Consider the following 24719-nt stretch of genomic DNA (forward strand, 5'->3'; position numbering starts at 1 on the left):
GTTAAAGGCTAGGCTCACAACAACAACAAAATTATGGATCCAATCTTAACTGTCCTTTATCCAACAGCAAACCCCAGGCCCTGACAGGCAGAGCCCCCAGGAGTGCAGCACCCCTTCTCTGCTCACTAACTGATGTAGGCATAAGATTATTGTGTAATTCAAATGCCAATTTCTGTATTTCCCATATCTGATTGCAAACCTTGTTCTAAAAATCTCCTGTCTCATTGTTGTATAAACACTGCTCCCCAATTGTCCCATGGCATGCCAATAAAGCTGCTCACAGCCAGTCGCTGATCAGGGGAGAGAGTAGGGCTGGACTTCCTGTCATCCAGGAAAGGAGGTGTTAGAAGAGGAAGTACGGGATTCAGCCATAGGCAGAAGTCCAGGAAACATCATTAGAGAGGAAGGAGCTGGAGCAAGAAAGCTACAAAGTGCAAGTATCACTAGGATGCATGCTGGGAGGAAGCCAAATTAGCTCAGTTCTTGTGCTGTGAAGCTTGTTATTAAATAAATATAAAAGAGTGTCAATAATTTGTGTGATGGCTGGGTTAACAGAGAAACACAGTTTTGTAAAAATAACATTACCCGGTCACCCTGTCTCCACCTCCAGCTTCTCCAGGTCACACTGTATGAGGTTCTAGCCAGCCTTCCTAAATACCCAGCCACTTTTGGTCCTGTCAGAGCAAAGGCACTTCATGGTCACGTCCTACGTCAAGGCTAGACTTCACAGAGCCAAGTGTTTGTATCTTCCCCAACCCTCATTCCTCCACCATCCTCTTCTCCACCCTTTTCTCTTTCCCTTCCTAACAAGGCCATGTTTGAAGAGCCAGATTATTCTCAAGGTGTTTCCTAAATCCATCTTGTTCTTTTCACTGAGTCTCCTTTTGTCTTTGCTGTTCTTATTTGTTTGCTTTCTGCAGTGCTGGAGATGGAACCCAGAGTCCCATGTACGCTGACTGGCCTTGTGCCTTACCCCCAATCCCCATCCAAGCCCTGGCCTTTGTTCCTGACAAACCCTTCATCTGGAAGGCTTTCTCCTTCACCCTTTGCTATTCTCTGAGCTTGCCTCCACCTTAGGAATCTGTATCCCTTCTGAATGAATGACCGTGTCATGTAGGATTCTCCAAGCGCCCGCACATCTTCCATACCTAGTATTGATAACTTAGCAATAGTTACTGTTTACCAAACTCCTCCATGTCTGGTACAGGCTGAGTCGAGGTATTAACTACAGCCTAGTTTGATGGAGGCCCAGAGAAAAGACTGGCCAGGGCCAATCTACAAGGCCCGGGTTGGAAATGGGGCTTCCTTAGCTTGTAGGTTTCCATGGACACATATCGTGAGAGAATTAGGGTTATCTGCCCTCCTCAAGGAAGAGGTCATTTTCAGGAATCTTTAGTAAGGCAAATGGCTGTGAAAACAGTCCTCTCCAGAGCCACTTCCAAGCTGACTCAGGGACTCTAGCCATGAGAGAGAGGAGCAGACACCAGCATCACCCTCTGCTCTCCTGTTGGCCCCAGGCTCCTGCTTAGGCAGCTCCGTGGCTCATCTCAGGACTGGCGACTGCCCCCAGACACTGTCTCTGTGGAATAGGTCTGAAAGTAAGGTGTTCTGGGGGTAGTTCCCTTTCTGTGACCTTCCCGCCACAACTCCAATCTGTCAGGCTGGCAGATGTTTCTCAGGTTTGAGGTGAGTGCGGTCCTCTGGGGCTGGCAGTCCAGGATTCCTCTACATCTGTCACACCACCTGCTTTGTCTGTCCTGGAGAGGTGCCTGTCAGCTCTTGGCTGCCTCTGTGTCCGTAGTTGTCAACCTGTGGGCTGCGACTCCCACAGGGCCATGTATCAGATATCTTGCATATCACCTCTCTACACATGTGTATAATGATTCATAGCAGTAGCAAAATTACAGTTACGAAGGAACAGCGAAATCATTTTATGGTTGGGGTCACCACAACGGGGGGAACTGTAGTAACAGGCTGCAGAATTAGGAAGGTTGAGAACCGCTGGTTTGTGTGCTTGTCTGTTTCTCAAGGAATCGTCGTGTTTCCGGTTTCTGAGCCCTAGGCTCATAGTGTCTTGGTAGGACAAGGCTGAAAGATAGAGTCTAGGCGAGGAAGCTATACAGCGGCTCAGGCTTCTGCGTTATTTATCACTATTTATTCAGGTGGTTCGACTGTATTTTGAGCCAGGACTTCCTGGCCCTTACCACTAGCACCCACACACCCACCCACACACATATATACACATACACACAAATGTGCAATTCTTGATATGAGTGGGGAAAACTTTCCCACACCCTAGTGGTTGGTTCAAGGACAGAGACACCAATGAGATTATAGAACACATCTTGAAAGAATGATCAGACTGACTGCTAGCCTCGGCAGGGAGGGCACGCTTCCAGCTGCCACCTCCTTTCAGGGATGGTGGCACCAATCTAGTACCGGGAAGCCTTGGAAAAGGCAGTGCGTTTGAGGGCACAGTCAAATGTCTGCCTCCACCTTCCGGGATGGATGGCGGTGGAGTGTGCACATGGTCGGTTTTATTTTTACCCCATATTTCTGGAGAGAGCTTAATGGCTTCGAGTACTCCTTTCTGTTGGTGAAATTTAAAAAAGGGGGGGGGGTGGTGGAAGAGCGCACATAATTATAATCCCACAGCAGGGCAATTGGCTTGCCTCTGACTATTAGGTCCCATTAAAGATGTATTATCTGTGGTGTCTCAAGAGAAATTCCTACTTATTTATGCTTAGTATTAGGGCAAATATTAGTTACCATCAAAACAGGATGCAGTTAAGTCTAATCTGATGTCACCAGCAGAGTCAGTCTTATAAACAAAATAAGTGGCAATTACTTTCAAGCTGAACTAATAATTTTTTTTCCAAGCCATTCCACTTTGTGTTCACAAGCAATGGCCACCAATGGAAGGTAAGCACTTCAGGAAACGCAAAGGGTATGCTTTTTAATCACACTTTATTTAAATGTACGAATGAAGGCTGCGGGGCTAGCGTCTTCCTCTCTCCTCCTCCCTAGGTCCTCCTTGGGGACAGTAATTAGGAAATACAACCTAATATAGGAAATGAACACTGCTGCTTTTATGAGAATTTTAAACCAAATGGCTTTGCTCTTGGAGCGGAAGCTGCTGTTCCTCCCCAGCAGCCCAGCAGGTTGATTCCTGCTACCTGGTACTCGAGACCTACTGGAAAACGACTGCTTTGTCACTCAGAAGGAAGTGTTGGAAAGATGACAAGACCCAGCGGAAGGCTAGGGTGGGGTATCTCAGGCTGGAAGAAGGGTTCTAGGATTCAGCTTGGTTGCAGATAGCAGGTGGGCTCCCCCGATGTTAGTGGGGAGTAGCCCCCAGGTAAGTCCCTTTCCTTTACATATGGCAGTCTCCCCCCTTGGAGAGGATGGCTGAATAGTGTTGGTTTAACCTACACTGAGCAGATGAGTTCCAGAACATTCTTCTGAGCACAAGGTCCTGAGCTTAGGTTTGGTGGTCAAGGACTTTCTCAGGTTCTTTCTTTTCTTTTTTTCTTTTTCTTTTTCTTGAGACAGGGTTTCTCTGTGTAACCTTGGCTGTCCTAGACTCACTCTGTAGACCAGGCTGGCCTCGAACTCACTGAGATCCACTTGCCTCTGCCTCCCTGAGTGCTGGGATTATAGGTGTGTGCCACCATACCCGGCCTTTCTCGGGTTCTTACAGATGTTCCCACAAGGACTATTGTGCCATGTGGCAAAGGAGTTGTCCATGTGCCCTCTGAGATCCAGACATCTAGTATTTGCATTCCACAAGGTTACACATTTTTTTCTTCCTTCTGGAATGAGCTGACCTGATGTGGCCTATCAGGTCTTTCTTCACTAACAGGGTCCCAAGAAGGAAGGTCGAAGGGATGAGAGAAAAAGAGGATAGCACAGGTGGCCTCAGGAGGATTTGCACGAGCTTCATCTTATGCCAAGCCAGCCTATTAAGAAGTATAGCATCTTATGTACTATTTCCAGAAGAGGAGTGGGACGAAACCAGAAAGAAGTTAATCAAGCAAAGTTGCACAAGGGCCACACAGACTATCTCAGGGGTGTCACAGACCAAGCACACAGCGGCCTTGGGACTGATAGCACCAGTCTCTTTTGGGAGAAAAAGCCAAGTTTTGAGGAACCAAAGCCTTAAAACTGCTTCAAGGTCCTGGCCCCAGCTGCAGCCTGGCCTTGCCAAGTTCATTTCGGGGCAAGACCACAGAACTAGGCTCCTTTTGTTTTATATCAGGGCTTGTGAGAGAGCCTTGGATCTGCTGGCCCAGCTTTCAACACTGACCTCCTGGTCCAACCTGTTGGCTGATCTCTGGAGTGGAAATGGTTCTACTTGTTACACTGGGACTCACTGGGCAGTACTGAGCATTTGAGCTTAAGAGTGGTTCTCTGCATAACCTGAGGGACCCGGCTCCATCTCCTCATCTCTTCCCAGTTGGGAAGGGCTGATCCAGGCTGCGAGGGATAAAACAACATCAGGTTCTTTACCTCAGTATGGACCACTGCATTGCACAAACTCGAGGAGCATTTCTCTCTCATGAGGTAATGCCTCCCCTACCTCGGTTGGGGGTCTAGAGCCTCCTTGGAGTGCTGCCTGCATGGGTCACTGGTACAGAGAGCACAGGCCCACGTTTAACACAGAATGCTCCTCTACTCTTCCTGTGTGTCCGTTCAAAATAAATGGCCTCACCTCACCATCTTGCCACAGGTCAAGCCTCGCTGTCTATCCACACTGCATATCCTCATCTCTGTGGCTGCAGCCCTTGCTCTCTCCCTCAGGTGCACTTCTCTATCTCTCTCAACTCTTCTCACTGTCCACAGAGGAGTGATTCCAGAGTCTCCCAAGGAGACTAAAACTCCCTTTGATAAAACAGCACAGTGCGACACAGAAACGACCTATGTCCGTCCATCCAAATACTTCAGACCACCTGGAGGAGATCTACTTCTATTAGCTTGCGCAGTCAATACTACATCACCAGTTGTGATGATGTGTTATTAAGGAAACGAGAACAAGAGAAAACAGTCTGGGTGTGCTCACTCCAAGTGCATTTTCCTCAAATATTTTCCACTCAAATGCAGTGAAAGCCATGGGAATGGAGGCAGTTGGGGGCTGACTTTATATATAACTATAAAAGCAAGTGGGAAGTGGCACAGCGGGTTTTAATGCCTCTCTGCCCGAATCCACAGGTGTTGAGTCCCTGAAGAAAGAGGGCCAACGATAGGTAGAAGGCAAATGTATTTTGACTGTTGCTGTTTGAAAAGGGGTGTGTTAACATGGGACATTTTACTTTAAGCACGTTACAAATTATCTTCTAGACACTGGATGTCTAAGGCCTATTTTGTCAGCTCTTACACTGAAGTCAGATCAACATAGACAAGATTAGTATAACCCTCATGTAGCGGGAAAGGCTTGCACTCAAGCCAGCCCATTGTTAACCTGAGCAGTGGCCCAGCCCCTGTTTGCTGATCTATTGAGAGAAGGCTCCATCTCTTCCCATGACCCACAGTGCACCAAAGACCTTGGCTGTGAAGTTTTCTAATCTGTGCAAGCTGGTCGTGTTGAAGGTCCTGGCCGCCAAGCCCAAGCTACGACAACATCGCTCTGCAGCCCTCAGATGGGGCCAGAACATCATCTAGAAGGTGATGCTCAGGACTGAAAAAGAGACAGAGGGAGGTGCTGAGGCTGAGCAGTGTGTTCAGAAAAACTCTTGTAAGGACTTCTGTACATGGTCATGTTAGAGTCTTGTGTATGCTGGTGATATCAGAATGTGGGGAAACAACAGAAACCCCTGGATTTCCACACACACCATCAGCGTTGCCTGTATCTGCTGAGCTGTTTTTGCTGGCCCAAAATAAGTGTGCAAGTTTTTTGTTGTTTGAATGTTTTATTTTCAGTGTTGTGTGCTAGGTGAACACAAAGAACACTTTGCATACCCACTTATATACATGGCCAGACTGCATACCCACCTACATACATAGCCAGGCTGCATATGCATCTGTATACATGCCCAGGCTGCATACCCATCTATATATGTACCCAGACTGCATAGCCACCTATATTCATACTTATCTCTTTGGGTCTTTTATGATGAAGGCATGTTGAGCTTTGTCAAATGCTTTCTCTTTTTTGGCAAGTATTGAGAAGATCACGTGATTTCTGTCCTTAAGTTTATTTAAATGATGCATTAGTTTATTGATTTGTATGTGTTGAACCAACCTTGTATTTCTTGGATGAAACTTACTTGGATATGGCATATTATTTTCTTTTTATAAAAGATGTATTTATTCACGTATTTTACATATATGAGTGTTCTGTCTGCATGTACCCCTGCATACCAGAGGAGGGAATCAGATCCCATTATAAATGGTTGTGAGCCACCATTTGGCTACTGGGAACTGAACTCAGAACCTTTAGAATAGCAACCAGTGCACTTAACAGCTGAGCCATCTCTCCAGCCATGCATATGATTTTCTTAGTGTGTTCTTGAATTCAGTTTGTAAGAATTTTGATGAAAAATGTTCATTAGGGATTTTTTCTGTCATTTTCTGTTTTGTTACATTTTTGACCAGTTTTGGTATTAGGTAATACTTGCTTTATAAGACAAGTATACTACAGATCAACTATATTAAACAAATATCTCCAGAATATTTCATCCATCACATAGAAACTACCCATTTTTTTCAGCAGCACATAGAACTTTCTCTAAAATTGACCACATCATGGGCCACAAGGCATACCTTAACAAATAAAAAGGTCAGAATCTTCTTTACTTTTTTATCAGACCAGAGTAGAATAAAAGTAGAAATTAACAGCAAGAAAAGGCTCAGAAATGACACAAACACCCAGAGACAGAGCAGCACATAGTAGCCTAGTCACAAAATCCCCACATGAGCCCTGATACTGTGTCTTGGGGGTGGGCACAGAGGGTCATGCTTCGGCATCTTTTTCTTTGTTTAATGCCCAGGAAGTGCAAGGCTGCCTCACACCATCACGAGGCTTGCTAAGTAGAACCAGAGAACCAAGGTGCCAGTCCCTGGATCTGATAGCTACTGCTCAAATGGAACAAACAGGGATATCTGGTCTCTCAAATTTCTGCTTCCATCCCCTAGGACTCTGAAAAGACCAATCTGAAATAAGGAAAAGAGTTTGAGGCAGAGGGAGCTAGGTGGAAGATGTAGCTCCCTTTGCATTCTCCTGAGAAAGCTTGGGATGGGCTGTGGAGAGGCTGTATACCACCACATTTGCACATTTTGAGCCTTCCTCTGATAATATACAGAAAATTCAGGTGTAGGATATCAAGATAGTGGTTACATCAGACACTAGACAGCAATCACATCACGTGTTTGGGAAAAGGTGTATTCATGTTTGGGGATAATATGTAGTCACATCCACAGGCTGAGTAGGGACCATATTCATGGGGTAGTTGGAGGTTGTACATTATCACTATGACAATTCTATAGCTTTCAATAGAACCCACTCTTGTCATTGCCAGTCTGTGTGTTTTGACAAATTTATAACTATGCATATCTAACAGGAGAGGCTCCCAGAACAGTGTCTCTGTCCTAAAAGTCCTTTGAGCTCCTCCTGTTTATTCCTGAACTTCTTTAGATCCTGGCAGGTCTTTTTTTCCTTCTGTCTTACAAGCTTTATTAGACCTGGAAAAGGCAAGATAAACAGCTCCCATCTCCTCTGTCCACTACTGTTTGCCGTTGCCATTGATAGGACGTTTCACATGGTCGGGGAGGACAGAAAGGCCTTGATCTTGGGCCGGGCACGGAGATGGGCCACATAGGCAGAGAGCAGAGGGGAACCTGTCCAGGCAGCCTGGGACCAGGATCTGGTGGATCAGCAGCAGGTCCAGCAAATTTTAATCAGCAAAGGAGATCTGGTCACCCACGATGAAGGCTTTGCCTCCCTGGTTCTGGGACAGCAAGGTCTCAAAAGGCTTGAGGTGCCCAGTCAGGGCCTTCATATAGTCATCCTTACCATCCTCATATTTGGTGTAGATGAGGGTAGCATATTTGCAGCGAAGGTCTTTCACCCCATCATCCATCATATCCACCAGGGCAGCCTCCCAAGTGCCTCAAGATGGTATTGGATTTGGTACAGGGTGAGGTCTCCATCCTCAAACTTGGGGAGCTGTCCATACAGACGCCTGGGCTTGAGCAAGCCTTGCATCCAGGTATCTTTGGTCACCATCACCTCCTTCCAGCTCCAGCTCTGGTCAGCCAGCAGCATGTGCATGGCCTCACAGCACTCTGGAACTGGGAAGTAGACAGTGGCATGCAACAGCGTGGCTGCTATGACTGTGGACTCAGTGCTGCGTAGACAATGAGGGATCTAGGACACAGACACAAGCCCACAGGTCTTTATTGTTGTCCTATAGTTGTGACCTTTTCAGAATGTCATGCCACTGGACTCAGACAGTATGTGGCCTTTTTAGACTGGTTTCTTTCACTTGGCAAAGTTCACTTAGAGCTCTCCCCTGCTTCCCCATCCATCCTGTTACTTTCAACAGTCTTGTGCCACCCAGAATGTATCTTCTATAGGAGAACTTTTCATCCTTTAGTCTAATGATCTATATCTTTACAGAAATAATTACTGTGTTTAAAACTTACAGCATTTACAAATCAATTTAGGTTCTGTAATTATCCATTTACTATTCCCTTTTTACCTTTTCCCTGGATTTTGTTTTTCAAAATTGACTCCACCTTTCCTCTTATTAGTAAATTCTCACATTTTATCTTACTGGTTGGGATGGCTCCCCTAGAGACTGTAGCATTCATCACTGACTTGTTAGTGCCTGATGTGGATTAATCTCCTAATCACTTCCTGTACAATGTAAAGATGTTATTCTTTGGTTCCATCAACCCCTCTTGTGTTATGCACTCTTATTACCATGCATTTCGATTTTGTTCCTGTTTAAATCCATGTAGCAGTATTATTACTGCTTTACACAGTGAGCAATTATTTATACGTTGGTGCACGCTTTCCCTTCCTGGTGCTTATTATTTTTGTTGTGTCTCTGCTTCTCTCTGGAATCACATTCCTCTATCAACAGAAAAACTGGCGTTTCCTCTGGTGATCCTTCTTGCTGGTGATGCTCTCTGATTTCGCTTGCTTCCCAGTGTCTTCATTTTGCTCTGATTTTCAAAGTAGTAAGCTTTTTTTTTTTTTTTTTAAAGATATGGAATCCTAGCAGTTGGCTGTCCCTTAGGACCCTAAAGATGTAATTCCATTATCCTGTGTCTCCCATCATTTCTAGCTGTTAGTCCACATTTGGTTTCGCAGATGTACTCTTGAAGATAATATGTTTTCTTCCCCTTTAGCTTTTAAAAATTATTTTCTAATTTATCTTTGACTCCCCACAGATTTATGTAGATGAATGTTGACTGACATTATCTTGGTATTAATCCTATCCAAATCATCCCCTGTAGGTGTGTCCTTGCTCCAATCTAGAGACCGAGAAGCCAACACACAGCACAGATAAAAAATGGTGACCTAGGCCTATAGACTTTGGATAAGGACTCTCTGGTCCACAACAACAGGAGCACATGCTCCTCCGCGGCCCTCATGGAGCCATATGTCCACTTCCTTCTCTTTCTCCCTGGACAGTGGAAAGCAGAAGCCATTTATCAGATTTGGAATGGTTCAGGGCTAAGTTTCAATCTGTACCTCCCTTCCTGTGTTCGAATGATATTCCTTAAGTGACGGTGTTAGGTGGTCACTAGGAAAAGATGGATATCTCATGGATGGGATTACTGTCCTTACAAAGAGGCCCAGGGAGCCACCTTCCTTCCTTCTAGCACATGATGCTAAAACAAGAAGACAGAGATCTATGAATAAGGGGAGTGAGCCACCCACCGGCTCCGCCTCAGCTGGTAGCTTAATCTTGAACTTTCAGCCTTAAGAAGCAGAGGCCTGCTGTTGTTTACCACCACGTGGTCTGTGGTGGTCTTTTCTAGCTGCCCAGATGAATAAGACGTTTGAGCAGAGAAATCTTCTTCAGGAAACACTCACCACTCTCAGGCTGGTGAGAATGGCACCAGACGTGACACCACCCACCATCAATTGGTAGCCCTGTTTAGAGCTAGCTGACATAAAATGAGGCATCTAGGTCAGATCGCCTGGGTCTGTAGCCCAGATCCACCATCTTTTCCTTCTTTAACTGGGTGACTGAAGGAAGAGCAATGGTCTGAATATGTATCTCTCAAAGGCCCATTTGTTAAAGGCCTGGTCTCTAAGGTCATTGGGAGAGGCTTTGGTACTTAAGAGGTAGGACCTGATGGGTGGCACTTACGCCACTGGGATGAACGTTAATGACATGCTAATGACAGGTGACACAAGTTTGCATAACCTGGTGGTGAAGGCTCAAATCGGAGCTCCTTAGGCTCTGTGTTAACAGTGAGGTCCATGCATATACATACACAGCATGCATGCAGACACAGACCCCCTAAGCCCACCTTCCAGGCATGTCGGTGACCCACTTTAAAGGAAAGAGGATTCTGTTTAGTTCAAGCAAGTTCATGGGACCAGAGATATGAGCTCCTCACTGTCTCAGCACTAATCGAGTCTCAGTGGCCATTTGGCTTTATTTCTGCATTCGCCAGACACTACAGCTATCGTTTTCTCCACCAGCAATTAATAGAAGAGGCATCAAGAGCTATTTCAGGAACCATGAAGAGCTAAAGTGGCCAAATTGTTAGCAGCATGCTTGGAAATACAACATGCAAATAATGTTCCATCCCAACCGCCCTTCCCGAAACACTCAGAAACACTGTGTTCTCAGGTTAACTCTTTCACAGACTTCCCTCATACCATCTCCAGGTACGCATCAAGACATTGTGAAAAGCGCAGGTTTTGAAGACACATATTTTCCCCATTTGGGTCTTGGCTGCTCCTTGGCTTAACCTGGACCAGTACTGTAAATCCATATTTGAAATCTGGGTCTGGAGCCTTTCATCCCCAGGGGAAAAAAAACTTCAGGTAAGTCAATATGAGGAAGAGGAACTCAGGGACCAGGCAAGCTCAAGGCTAATGGCTTACCCCTTACCCTACCTGCCAGGAAAACCTGGATTCTGATGTCCCATGAGTTCACTAGAAGACAGTCTTGGGTACCAAAAAAAGTTCCCTGGAAACTGAAACCACAGAGCAGTAGGAGTCTGCATCCCAAGATGCCAGTGGGGCCAGGATTCCAGCAAAAAAACACCTGAATTTCTGAGTGTGCTTTCTGTGGAAATAAAGTTTAGGGAACTAAGATGATCACAAAGGAATCGTAGAAAAGATTCTTTAACCGGGTTACCTTTTACTGTAGCCACTCACCTAATTTTTTAGATTGGCTCTAAGCAAACATTTGTTCCACCCCCCACCGCACACTGCTCCAATACACACAAGTGATTGATTTTAAGATGATAAAAAAATCTGGTTTTCTTTGAACAAAAGTTGAGAAACCCACTCAGCCATAGGGTTGATAATACATGGGCTAAAAGGAGTGATGTGGCAAGAAAGTAGAGCATGAGAGAGAGAGGGGGGGGGGGGAGAGGTGCCATAAAATAAAAGGCATGAAGGCCTGAAAGAAAAAAAAGATATGAAGGAAATGGGCTTGGTTGGCAGAGAAAGCTCAGAAACCTCCCCAACTGATGGCTACACATAACAAAACAGCATGTGTGAGAAAAGATGAGATTTCTGCATCAGGAGAAGCCAAAATCTATGTAAATGACCCATAAAGAACTAGGATGCTTGTGGTCAGGGCATTTTGACGTTGACCATCAAACTCACTTCTGTTCTCAGGAGTGTCTTTCTCTTCCTTAATGAAACATCTCTATTTATACACTGTCAACATGTCCCTGGTCCAATTCTCTGTTCTAGGACACGAGAATCTGTGCATCTCAGCAGGTGCAGACTCAGATCTACGCTTACAACAGTGATGCTTGATCAGGACCAGTGAGTGGAAATATATGTCATGCATGGGTCCTTAATGCCTCTGGGCAGCTTATCTGTTTCAGGTGGGTGGACGTGGGGTATCCTCTGAAGGAGGTCTTCTCCTATCTGGTGGATGTGTATGTCTTTCCCTTGGAGGCTGTTCATGAACATTAAGTTTTCGGGAGTCAGTTTATCAGACCATGGGTGTTGAAGTGAAGAGGAACCTTGTGGGTACAGTGGAAAACAACTTTCAGGAGGCTGTGTGGCTGGTGCTGTGGGAGGAGCCTGTTTGAACTATCAGGATGTTTCTTCACTCAGCCTCAAGAGTCGGAACAGCTGCTGCCCTCATCCTTAAAGGAATGGGATGGATCCTCGGATGCTTTCTTACCCCCCCGGAGACCTTGTGCTAAGCAGCACTCAGAGAAACCAGCACAGAGGACTGGTTCCTAACTGCTGGCACACACAGGCAGCTTCTGGACCGCAGAGAGTAGTGGCTCTTCAGCAAGTAAAACAAGAGCCTAAAGAAGTTTCCCATGGCCCAAATAAATCAGCACGGTGGATCTGTGCTGAGTCCTTTTATGAATGGCTGTTGAAATGCTAAGTATCTTTCTATTTGGACTCCAGAAGCCACTCGATCCCTATAATCCTGAGCTACTGGGAAGGTTAAAGCTCATTGTTTTTTAGTCTAAATTGTATGAGTTTTTGGCCGAAAGCAATAGTAAACTGGCCCAAGCTTAATTCTTTCAGGATCATTTTCTTTTTTCCCTTTGTATAATTTTCCATATTCTGAAAAAGACTGGGATGAAATGAAACCATCTTGGACAGTGCCTTACATTAGATCCATCTTGAAACTGTTATCACTTTCTTTGTAATAGGGGAAATTAATTTTCATGAGAGGTGAGGAGGTCATGTTCAACCTCCAATCTTTTGATTGAAGGCTCAGGTTTTTAGGGGTTTTTTGTTTTTGTTTTTTTGTTTTTTGTTTTTTGTTTTCCCAGACAACTAATTGCCTGGCTACAGTCCAAACTGAATGAAGACCAAGTTGTATTTGAAATGGAAATCAGTTTCTACAAACTTGACTCACAGGACATTAATCAATGCACTAGCTGATGATTGGGCTAAACTGAGCCATTGACTGTCACATTCATATTAGTGATGGGATTCATAGACATTGTCTCTGTATGACAACCATCCCAAGAGCAAAGACAAGGCAAAGTTCATATGGAACACTTCTTACATAAGACCAGGTAAATGGCTTCAGGCCCTATGAGGTGCATAGGAGAATTGCTGTAGCAGTTATGTCTTTTCCTACTTCCCTTTTTAGGGCAGTGCCCTCTACTGAAGACCTGGCTCTTGTACTATCACTGAGAGATTCAAGGAGACTTTTCTTCTATGAGACCCTGGTAGATGATGTATGCATCCCAGGATCCTCCCTGGCTGTTGTGGTCAGAACATGAAACACCTTTTTCTACAGGCTTATGTGTTTGAACACTTGGTTCTCAGCTAGTGACTCTGTTATGAAATGTTGTGGAACCTAAAGGAGACAGAATCTCATTGGAGGAAATGAATTACTGGGGAAACTTAATAACCTGGCTCTACTTCCTGCTAATGGGATATGACCAGATACCTCATGTTCCTGTCACCATGCTTTCTCCATCATGGTGGTCAGAATTCCTTCCTACACTGTAAACCACAATGAACTCACCATCCCTTAGGTTGTCAGATACTTGGTCACAGCAATGAGGACAGTAACTCTGGTTGCTGATGGCTACATGATGCCTTTGTGAGTCTCAGTATGTGTTATAGGGTCCCTCTGCCTGATTAGAGACATTTCCTTCAGACTTCTCAAGATGAGTGAGCCTCACAAAAGACAAATGCATGGGGTTTCAATCAGAACATCAAGAAGACCCTGTTACGTAGGTGTTCTACAGTGGGTGGACAAAGAACTCAATACTAGGGAAACCAAGTGTTTCTGGGCAGAGGAGAGCGGGTGTGTCTGTAAGGGGCAGGAGAGCCACACCGTCTTTAGTGTTTTATCTTAGTGATAGGAGAGGGGGTAAGTCATGAGGTGAATTCCAAAGGCCATTTCCCATGCCCTAAATAGCACTTAGATACCAAACTTTAGCCAACATGGCCAAATGGCACTGGAAAGTCTTTATATTCCCTGGATCTGCTTCTGGATAACTCCAAAGCTCCCTTTGAGCATTGTGTGACAACTTCTTTTTTTAAAATATATTTTATTAATTTATTCATATTACATCTCAATTGTTATCCCATCCCTTGTATCCTCCCATTCCTCCCTCCTTCCCATTTTCCCCTTACTCCCCTCCCCTATGACTGTGACTGAGGGGGATCACCTCCCCCTGTATATGCTCATAGGGTATAAAGTCTCTTCTTGGTAGCCTGGTATCCTTCCTCTGAGTGCCACCAGGCCTCCCCATCCAGGGGACATGGTCAAATATGGGGCACCCGAGTTCGTGTGAAAGTGTATGACAACTTCTAATGAGAATAAAATGGGTGTGAAAAAATCTCAGTTTTAGGTGTGAACTGCTTATCATTCTGTGTACTGGCTAATTTTATGTCAATTGGACACAGGCTGGAGTCATCTGAGAAGAGGCAATCACAATTGAGAAAATGCCTCCATAAGAATTGGCTGTAGGCAAACCCATAGAGCATTTTCTTAATTAGTGGTTAATAGGAGAGGGCCAAGCCTACGGTTAGTGGGGCCACCCCTAGGCTGGTGGTCCTGGGTTCTATAGGAAAGCAGGCTGAGTAAGCCAGGAGGAGGAAGCTGGTAAACAGCACCCCTCCAGGGCCTCTGCATCAGCTCCTGCCTGCAGGTTCTAGCCCTCTTTGAGTTCCTGTCTGGACTACCTTCAGTGATGGACTATGGATGTGGAAGCTTAAGCCAAATCAATCATTTCCTCTCCAGATTGCTTTTGGCCATGATGTTTCATCATAGCAATAGTAATTCAACTAAGGCATCTTTTTTTTTTTTTTTTTTTTTTTTGATTTTACCATAAATTTTTATCTATGTTCCACTTTTAATTTTTTTTTAAATTTTATTAATTTATTCATATTACATCTTGATTGTTAGCCCTTCCCCTGTTTCCTCCCATTCTTCCCTCCCTCCCACTTCTCCCCTTCTCCCCTCCCCTATGTCTGTGACTGAGGGAGACCTCCTCCCCCTATATATGCTCTTAGAATATCAAGTCTCTTCTTGGTAACTTGCTATCCTTCCTGAGTGCCATCTGGTCTCCCCATCCAGGGAGCATGGCCAGAAAAGGGGCACCAGAGTTTGTGTGAGAGTCAGATCTCACTCTCCACTCAACAGTGGAGAATATCCTGTTCATTGGCTAGATCTTGGTAGGGGTTCGAAGTTTACTGCCTATATTCTCCTTGGCTGGTGCCTTAGTTTGAGGAGGACCCCAGGATCCAGATCTGCCTGTCATAAAGTTCTTCTTGTAGGTTTCCAGGACCCTGTGGGTCCTACTATTTTCCCATTCTTCCATGCTACTCTTGCCTAAAGTCTCAATTGGATGTCCTCTCCTCTGACCCACTTTCTTGGTAAGTAAAGATTTTTATGGTACGTATCCCTTGGACTAGTGTTTTGATATAAGTGAGTATATACCATTTGTCTCTTTTTGCTTCTGGGTGAACTCACTCATTATGATAATTTTTAGATCAATCAATTTGTCCACAAATTTCGGGAATTCCTCGTTTTTAATAGCTGAGTAGTATTCCATCATGTAAATATACCACAGTTTCTTAGTCCATTCTTCTACTGAGGGACACTTAGGCTGTTTCCATGTTCTGGCTATTATGTATAAAGCAGCTATGAACATGGTTTAGCATATGTCCCTGTTATGTGGTAGGGCATTTTCTGGGTATATTCCAAGGAGTGGGATGGCTGGGTCTTGAGGAAGCCCTATTCCCATTTTTCTGAGAAAGCGCCAGATAGCTTTCCAAAGTGGTTGTACTAGTTTGCATTCCCACCAGCAATGAAGGACTGTTCCTCTCTCTCCACATCCTCGCCAACATGTGGTGTCATTTGAGTTTTTGATTTTAGCTATTCTGATGGGTGTAAGATGGAATCTCAGTGTCGTTTTGATTTGCATTTCTCTGATGACTAACGAGGATGAGCATTTCTTTAAGTGTTTCTCAGCCATTTGATATTCCTCTGTTGAGAATTCTCTGTTAAGTTCCAAGCCCCATTTCGCAATTGGGTTGTTTGGTTTTGTGGTGTTTAATTTCTTGAGTTCTTTATATATTTTGGATATTAAACCTTTGTCAGATGAAGGGTTGGTGAAGATCTTTTCCCATTCTGTAGGCTGTCACTTTGTTCTCTTGACAATGTCTCCTGCCTTACAGAAGCTTCTCAGCCTCATGAGGTCCCATTTATTAATTGTTGACATTAAGGCCTGGGCTGTTGGTGTACTGTTCAGGAAGTTGTTTCCTGTGCCTATGTGTCCCAGGCTCTTCCCCACTTTTTCCTCTAACTGAATTAATGTCTCTGGTTTTAAGTTGAGGACTTTAATCCACTTGGACTTCAGTTTTGTGCATGGTGACAAATAAGGGTCTAATTGCATTTTTCTACATGTAGACATCCAGTTAGACCAGCACCATTTGTTGAAGATGCTATCATTTTTCCATTGAATAGATTTGGCTTCTTTGTCAAAAATCAAGTGAGCAAATGTGTGTGGATTCATCTCTGGGTCTTCAATTCAATTCCATTGATCCACCAGTCTATTGCTTTGCCAGTACCATGCTGTTTTAATTACTGTTGCTCTGTAGTACAGCTTGAGATCAGGTATGGAGATTCCTCCGGAGGATCTTTTGTTGTATAGGATTGTTTTTGCTATTCTGGGTTTTTTATTTCTCCATATGAATTTGAGAATTGATCTTTCAATATCTTCAAAATATTTTGTAGGTATTTTGATAGGGATTGCATTGAATCTGTAAATTGCTTTTGGTAAGATGGCCATTTTTACTATGTTGATTCTTCCGATCCACGAACAAGGTAAATCCCTCCATCTTCTCATGTCATCTTCAATCTCTTTCTTCAGAGGTTTGAAGTTTTTTTTTTAATAAGTCCTTCACTTGCTTGGTTAGAGTTACTCCTAGATATTTTATATTGTTTGTGGCTATCGTGAAGGGAGTAGTTTTCCTAATTTCTTCCTCTGTTTGTTTGTCATTTGTATACAGGAAAGCTACTGTCAACTAAGGCATCTTGAAGCCAGTTTCCTTTTCTGAAGAAGGAGCTTCAATCTCCGAGGCCTTTGATTGACATGCTCATTATGTTAGACACGATGTTTAGGGGCAGTAACACAGCCAATGAGAGTGTAGGACTCCAAATGAGGCTTCAGCACCTCCTAGTGGCCATAACCTGTTCATGCTCACCACTGGCACAGGGCCTGTATACCCTTGGAGTCCATGCCTTTCCCTGCTCAACACTTGAATGGTGTGTGGTCGCCTCATGGTGATGCAAAGAGCATCTTCTCCCTAGATGACAAAATGGAGAAAGGACCAGTGAGCAGCTAATGCTCTTCTGCCATCTGAGGATGAGATGGCTGTGCGGCATCAGCTGTAAGTCCCATGTGATCCTTGTAAAGCTTGCCATAGGGTTCAGGTGGGGCAACTGTGTGTGTGTGTGTGTGTGTGTGTGTGTGTGTGTGTGTGTGTGTGTAGAAACTGGGACCCAGGACTTTTTGTTGCTAGTATGGCCTTGCCAGTGTTTAAAGAGGACCCCATGAGTGCTGAGGCTGCAGCCAGCTTGGTGGAGAGGTTCATGAACCCCGCCCCCATCTCTGCCCTATGAAGTGAAAGGAAATGGAAGATGACAACGAGGCCAGGCAGCTCCGGGTGACCATCACTGAGCCACAGGCCTCATCTTGGAAGGAGGCAGGTCAAGAGTGAGTTAAGTCAAAGACAACTGCACTGGGGTGTCAGCCTGTGTGTGGGATCTGCTTGGCTCCCTTTGAAGCATGGTAGGACAGGGCATACTACCGCCTAGCATCCCATTCCTTCAGCAAGCTGCTCCTCCAGGTCCGTGCAGCTCACTTTCTCCTGCCTGTTTATTTTTGATCCAAGGCTTTGTGTTCTCCCATAGCACCCTACCCCCAACTTTAATTAGAGCTTATGATCAGCTCATGAGCTCATTCTGCCAACCAGCTCCCCAAGGCTCGGGTCCTCTTGTCTCTCAGTTTCTTGCAAAAATGACCATAGAGGGCCCGACAATGTTGAGCTCAAGGAACTGGCCAGAGGACCTTTGGGGACACTGAGGGATAAGTCTGCACCCAGACTCACAAGGCCAGAAGAGCTAAAAGATGACATTTGACACTTGATAAATGCTGACCCCAACTTCTCAGAGCAGGCAACACTCAGAGAAGAGTGTGCTGGAAGGACCCAGTTCCAGGAGAAACTACAGCAGGATGCAGATCAGTGGAAGATAATGGTCCCAGAGAGGACTTGAGGCAGAAATTTGACACAAATGGAGCCTTGACAACTTGTGTTTAGCAAAATGGGTTTCAGTCTCAAAAGCCAGGGGCAGCTATAGAGAGCTTAGCTCAACTCTGTGCCTAGAATCCCTGCTATTTTCAAGGACTGTGCTTCAGTAGGCAGAAGTCACAAAGGGGCTAAAGACAGAGATAGTTCTACAAAGTCGTCCCCAGGACAACTGGACCTATGGATCCATAGCACCACTGGGTGGAGACTGAGAGAGTCTGTGCCAAGGGCTCCTTTACCAGTGAGGTCAATGATGCACACAGTAGGAGTCTGAAAAATTGGGTGAAGGAAAGATGATGTCAATGGCAAGAGGACCTTTGGGGACACAGAACAGTCCTATCACTGGCTTTATTTCATAGCAGTCTCTTTGTATATTTGAAATGCTGTGTTAACAAGTTTTGCACACTGTTTTACCTATAAAATGCATTTCTTTATGTTATAAATTTGTAAAAATTATTTTATTAGTTGCACTATATGCTGTGTGTATATGAGCCTTTGAACATTTGAGTTCTTTCTATGTGTTCATCCCTTTTGTTTCTGAGACAGTTAGGCTACCTTGAGTTGGTTATACGCTCCAGATTTACCTTAAAGTCTCTCAGACCTCCCACCTCAGCCTTCTTATTGTTTGGACTAAAGGAGAGACACATCAGGAATAGTTTGGCAATCCAGGACTGGACTAATTTGGTTTATGCACAGCTTCCCCACCCCCTATACACACAGTGCACTTGGCAGCTGAGCTCCCTTGCCTGCACATATGCACACAGATCCCTCTCCCAACAGCAGGCAGTGGGGGACCTGCACTTGCATGAGGCTACACCTACAACCCTTTCTGGACAATGAGATCAGTTTCTCCATGCCTAATATTAAAGCTTAGAAAGTTTCTTTTCACATGTACCCCCAGTGTACCCAGGCACAAAAAATAGAAAAAGGGTGATCCAGCCTAAAGTGTTCTGGGCATTCACAGTAGGGGAAGACTGTGTCCTCACGAAAGTGTTTGGGAAAAGCCTCTATTGCTTTGTTAGGCCTATGCATAACTGGGCATGCGTATAATTAAAATAAGATATATTATGGGAAGAGACATGCACAGTGGAAAAATTATTGTATGGCCTAAGCTGCCAGTCAAAGCAGAGAACCTTGCCACTATAACCACCTCCTTCTTTTGAAAGCCCCAAACAACATCTGGGACTCTTCAGTATTTTCACATAGCTTGAGCTCGGTATTTTCACATTTCTTGTGGCTTGTTGCTCTATTGTAGTGTCCTCTGATATTTTCTATTGTCTTGCTTTAGATACATTTTCCTTGGAATCTTTGCAAGTCACTGTGGCTGGGACTTCATTTCAATTCCTGAGTATGAAGCCAAGAACTCGGAAGCAACCAACACCGGCCCTACGGTCTTGTAAGCAAGCACCACTGTGCCCAGCTTAAATTTTCACCATTTTATAATTTCACAGTAAGTTTTCATCCTTTTATAATGATGTTTGTACACCGGGGTGTTTTGTTAGAAAAGATCCCTCCAGAAGTAAATTTTGCATGCCAAAGAGCATACCTAGTTGTTAATAATGGCCACCTGGCCTGCCGAGGACAGCCTGTTTGGTACAGTCAGCAATGGTTAAGCTCTTCACCTTGATGAGATACAGATTCACCATGGAAAAATGCCTCTGTATAGGCCTAGGGGATTGTTTCCAAAAAGGCTTAACTAACTAATGAGAGAAGACCTATGGAGGATGTGAGCTGAGGTCCTAGGCTGAATTAAAGGAGGGAAGTGAACTGAGCATCAGCACCCACCTCTCTCTGCTCCCTGATGGTACATTTGATGTGAGCAGCTGCTCCTGTCATTGTGCTTTCCTCATCATGATGACTGTACACTCAAACTGTGAGTCAATATAAGTGTCCTTCATCGCCGTTGTCAGGTACTTAAAAAAAGACAGAAATGAGCAGGTAACTAGTACACCATCCATGGGCTAGCATTAAGCCTTAAAGCAGATTCTACTTTCCAGTGTTGCCATTCTCTCTGTCTCTGTCTGTCTGTCTGTCTGTCTGTCTGTCTGTCTGTCTCTCTGTCTCTCTTTCTCATTAATCCATTCAAAATCCTTTGGAGCTCCTCTGTCCCAGGCATTGCTGTGGGTGCTGTGGAGACAAAAGTGAGCAACTGTGCTGGGTGTTGGGTGCAATCCTAGCACTAGGAAGATTGATGCCAGAGGACGGCCATGAGTTTGGGGCTAGCTTGGGCTATACAGTGAGTGGGAACAATATATTAAGACTGTCAGGCCCAGATTCCTGCTCCCTTGTCACAGTGCTTCTAAGAGCGCACCCCAGCACTTTATCTTGGTGCAGAAACCCTGAACCCTGTCCTCTTGCCTGTCACAGGATGTTCAGTTCTTCTGGGTCCAGGATTATGTCCTGTGTTTCCCACCTAGCTATTCAAGCATCTTCAGACTGGCAGTGAGGTTGGATTTTTGCCCCATCTTGTCGTTCGGAGCTTTTGTCCTTTTATTTCCCTGCAGCTCGGGGACAGCTGTCTCAGTCAGTCTGTTGCCTCCAGCAGAGAGAGAATGCAGAGAGGATGCACGCCTTGAGGCAGCAACAGACCGCTGAAAGGCACAGAGTCCCTGTAGGTCATCTTCACCATTGCCTTGTGGCTTGCATGGTTTTAGGGTAAAGGCAAGTGCCCTTCAGAGAAGCCAACTCCCAGGCATTTCAGGGGACAGAGGATTGCTTTCTTGCAGCCTTTGTTAGGTGCAAGCGGTCCAACTAAAGTTTTAACGTGTTTTGGGTTCTTTTCTGTCATAACCTGTTTTGAGGCAGGGACTATTCATTCAGTTTGATACTTTTTTTTTCTTCTTCCAACTCTTGCACAGAGGCAAAGTTGATAAGGAGGAAGTAGCTCTCCTCATTCCCTGAAGACTGTAACAGTAACACTTTAGCTTTCCTCTAATTACAGCCACCATGACAGTTCATATGTTGTAGCAATAAAAATAACCATAAACCTTACATAATCATTAAAGTTAAGCAAACAGCCCCGCACTGCATCATAACATACAGGTAGTTGCTAATAATCCAGGAACAGCATTGGGGCATTCAAGGAGCTGCTTTCCTATCTCCACAGTTTCTTAAACAACTTCAGAGACATATTTTTATTAAGTATATGCAAGGCAGATGATCTTAAACCTCAAGAAGAGTGTGCATAATAATTGTGTACTCTTGTAATACCCTCTGAAGACCTATTCAGAGTCCATTCGGAAAGACAATAATATATCAAGAAGTTCTGCAAACTTCCTCCTAATGAAGACATGCCAATTTGAGACCAAGAATGTGGCCTCCAAGGACAGAATAACCACTGCTCTCTGTCTCTCGGTATTTTGCTACTTTATTTCAGAGTGATTCAAAATCTAATTAAATTTCTAAACTCTAATGAAATTACAGAAGAAAAATCATTTAGGATTATATTATGTACAATTACTCACGACTGAAAATTACAGTTACCCTCTTTCACCGGGATAGAGTCTCCAGGGAAACTGCTGTTATTTATCCGCCCGTATAAATCTGAAGCCTCTCCCACTCTTCACAGGTTGGAGGTAAAACTGAATTAATTAAATGTATATATCCTGAGCTGGGATGGATAGGTGAGGTGGGAGCTCAGTAGAAGAAAGCACATGGGCTGAGGTCTCCTGATGCAGGACAGGGGGTGGGTGAGTGTGGTCCAAGGGTGGGATCTCCTGATACAGGAACACTGCCCACCACAATCACAGGATGTCTAGGCAAAGTTCAGGGACTACGGATGCATTCCATGTGCTGTTGGCCTTCAAGAATCTTAGGTTATTTTTCCAGAGATTGGAGGAGGGATATCACCAGTAGATTGCTGAGGGATAGTGGATGGAGTTTCTAGTTTGAATGGGGTTCAATGACTGGATCAACTGAGATCCATATAAATAAAGCGACTTTGGAGTGTTTCGGCAGCTGTTTGGTAGTTTTGTAAATACCCCTGCTTATGATCTGTTTCTCTATGCACAGAGAACTTGGAAGATGCTGCCCTGGTTGCAAATATTGACATCTACTGCAACAAATTTGACTTGGATTTCTAGGGACATGTGCTATGTCATTTGTACTTTTGTCCTCACTAAGAATGTCTGAAGGAACTAAACGTAAAACATCAGATTGAAGATATCAGAGACCCTGTTAAGGCAAGAAAGGGTAGGAGTTCCATAGGGAATTAGAAACAATCAAACAAACAAACAGTCTTAAGTTGCACAGGTTTTCTTGCATCGCCGTCTCTCGGTCCCAGAACAGGTGGTGAGAGGCTGGGAGGAAGGAAAGGGACCAGTATCTGTGAGGGGCTGTCATGCAGAACTCATTTGGTCACACTCTTAGTTTCTGGTCAGGATGCCAAAGGGCAAGTTCCTAGCAGTAATCGTGACCTTGAAGCCCATCAGTAGGACAAAGTTCAGTTAATTTGTCATATTCTGTGAAACTGTGTTTAGATGTTAGAGTCTTTTGAGGAAGACGCAGACGACTCTAAAGGCCACATGGATCTATGAGAGAAAGACAGTGTGACCAGAGGCTTCAAGTTATTTTGCATCTATGACTTTTCCATTGTCGAGGACTGATTAAAAAACAAAAACCTGGCCTCGGAGAAAGTGACTGCGCTAGTTACCTGTACAGCTGTCACTGTGGCAGAGGAAAGGTTGTCCATGCTTTTCCCAGGTAGGGCAAGTTCGCTAGCAAGGCACCCTCTGCCCCCTTCTTTAAAACATTCTCTCAGGTCCTCAAGAGCTCTGTCTTCTACACAAGGTTTAAGATCAGGGCACTAAGGCCTTATGAATTGCTGTTGTCAGTGATCTGAGCCCTTCCATGCAGCTTCAGAAAACTGTCACCTCTGTCAACTACTCAGTTATAGATCTGATGGTAATTGCTTTTATTTAGGTTTGCTTGAATGTCAACATGGGAGATTCAAGTGTCTCTAAAAACGAATCCCCCGTTTTCTATTTTGACAAACAAAACATGATAAGCCTGGACTGGAACTCTCTGTGGCCAAGGCTGGCCTTGAACCCTTAATCATCCTGTCTTCACCTCCAGAGTGCTGGGATTACATGTGTGGGCCACCATGTTGAACTTCAAGGATCAAGACTTCAAGGATGAGGGATTGAACCCCTGGCACAGCAGGGAGAGGACTAAGCCTAACTGCTAAACAACCAGGGGGCGCCACTGAGCTATTTACATGAAGGCCATTTCTACGACTATTAGGTTGCTATTGTGGATGGAATCCTAAAACTCGAATATATTTTTGAATTTGTTTTTGGCTACAAGAAAGGGGAATCGGTGTTTATACAGTGGTTTGTGTTCCATTACTAGCTTAGATTCCCCCCTTTTTTTGTTTTTATGTATTAATCTTGTTGCATTTTCTATTCAGATAATCAGTTGGTATGGGAATAGTAGCATTGATCAACTAATAATGTTGATCAACTAATATAGTGAATTATACTTATAGATTATTTTTTTTCTACTTTCAAACCATTTAAAATTGTTTGGTTAAATTTTAGTTTTCTAGTGTGTCATGTTTTCAAATAGTAATAAGAAGACTTCTGGGTAAATGACAGATTAGAAGTGGCCTCTGTGTGACTCAGTTGAGAGGAGAGTAAGGTAGGAAAGTATACACTCTGTTCCAAAGAGAACACTTGGGGAGACCAGGATTTCCCAGAGGGAAAGAGAACAACTGAATAATGCAAAGAAGCAAAAGCAGGAAGCAGAAGCAGGAAGCAGGAGCAGAAAGCAAAAGCAGGAACAGGAAGCAGGAGCAGGAAGCAGGAGCAAGAAGCAGAAGCAGGAGCAGGAGCAGGAAGCAGGAGCAGGAAGAAGAAGTAGGAAGCAGGAAGCAGGAAGCAGGAAGCAGGAATAGGGGCAAGAGCAGGAAGCAGGGAGCAGAAGCAGAAGGGTTACTCAGCAAGGAAGCACAGACAGCTGCTGTGGGGGTTGTGTGCATCTGAGTGGAGGAGCCTGTTGGAGCTGAAGGGGACATCTGATGTCTTGGAGCTGGAGTTACAGGCGGCCGCCTGGTGCCATGTTAGGAACTGGATTCCAGCACTCTAGAATAACAGCAAGTGCTCTTGACAGCCAAGCTATCTCTTCTCTGAAAAATGTCTTTTGATGCACAGCTATTCTTAATTTCAGCGAAATATAGTTTACCCATTCTTTCCTTTGCAATATATAAAAATGACTATTGCAAAATCACAGTATATTATTTTACTTTATATTTATCGTGCTTACTTTGTAGTTA

General features: G+C 44.5%; 1 pseudogene; it reads right to left on the reverse strand.

Moving 5' to 3' along the window:
• Window positions 1-7718: 7718 nt before the first annotated feature.
• Window positions 7719-8281, reverse strand: LOC127187041 (glutathione S-transferase P-like; annotated as a pseudogene).
• Window positions 8282-24719: the final 16438 nt, after the last annotated feature.

The sequence above is a fragment of the Acomys russatus genome, chromosome 3 (assembly GCF_903995435.1).
Source record: "Acomys russatus chromosome 3, mAcoRus1.1, whole genome shotgun sequence".
NCBI classification, from domain to species: domain Eukaryota; kingdom Metazoa; phylum Chordata; class Mammalia; order Rodentia; family Muridae; genus Acomys; species Acomys russatus.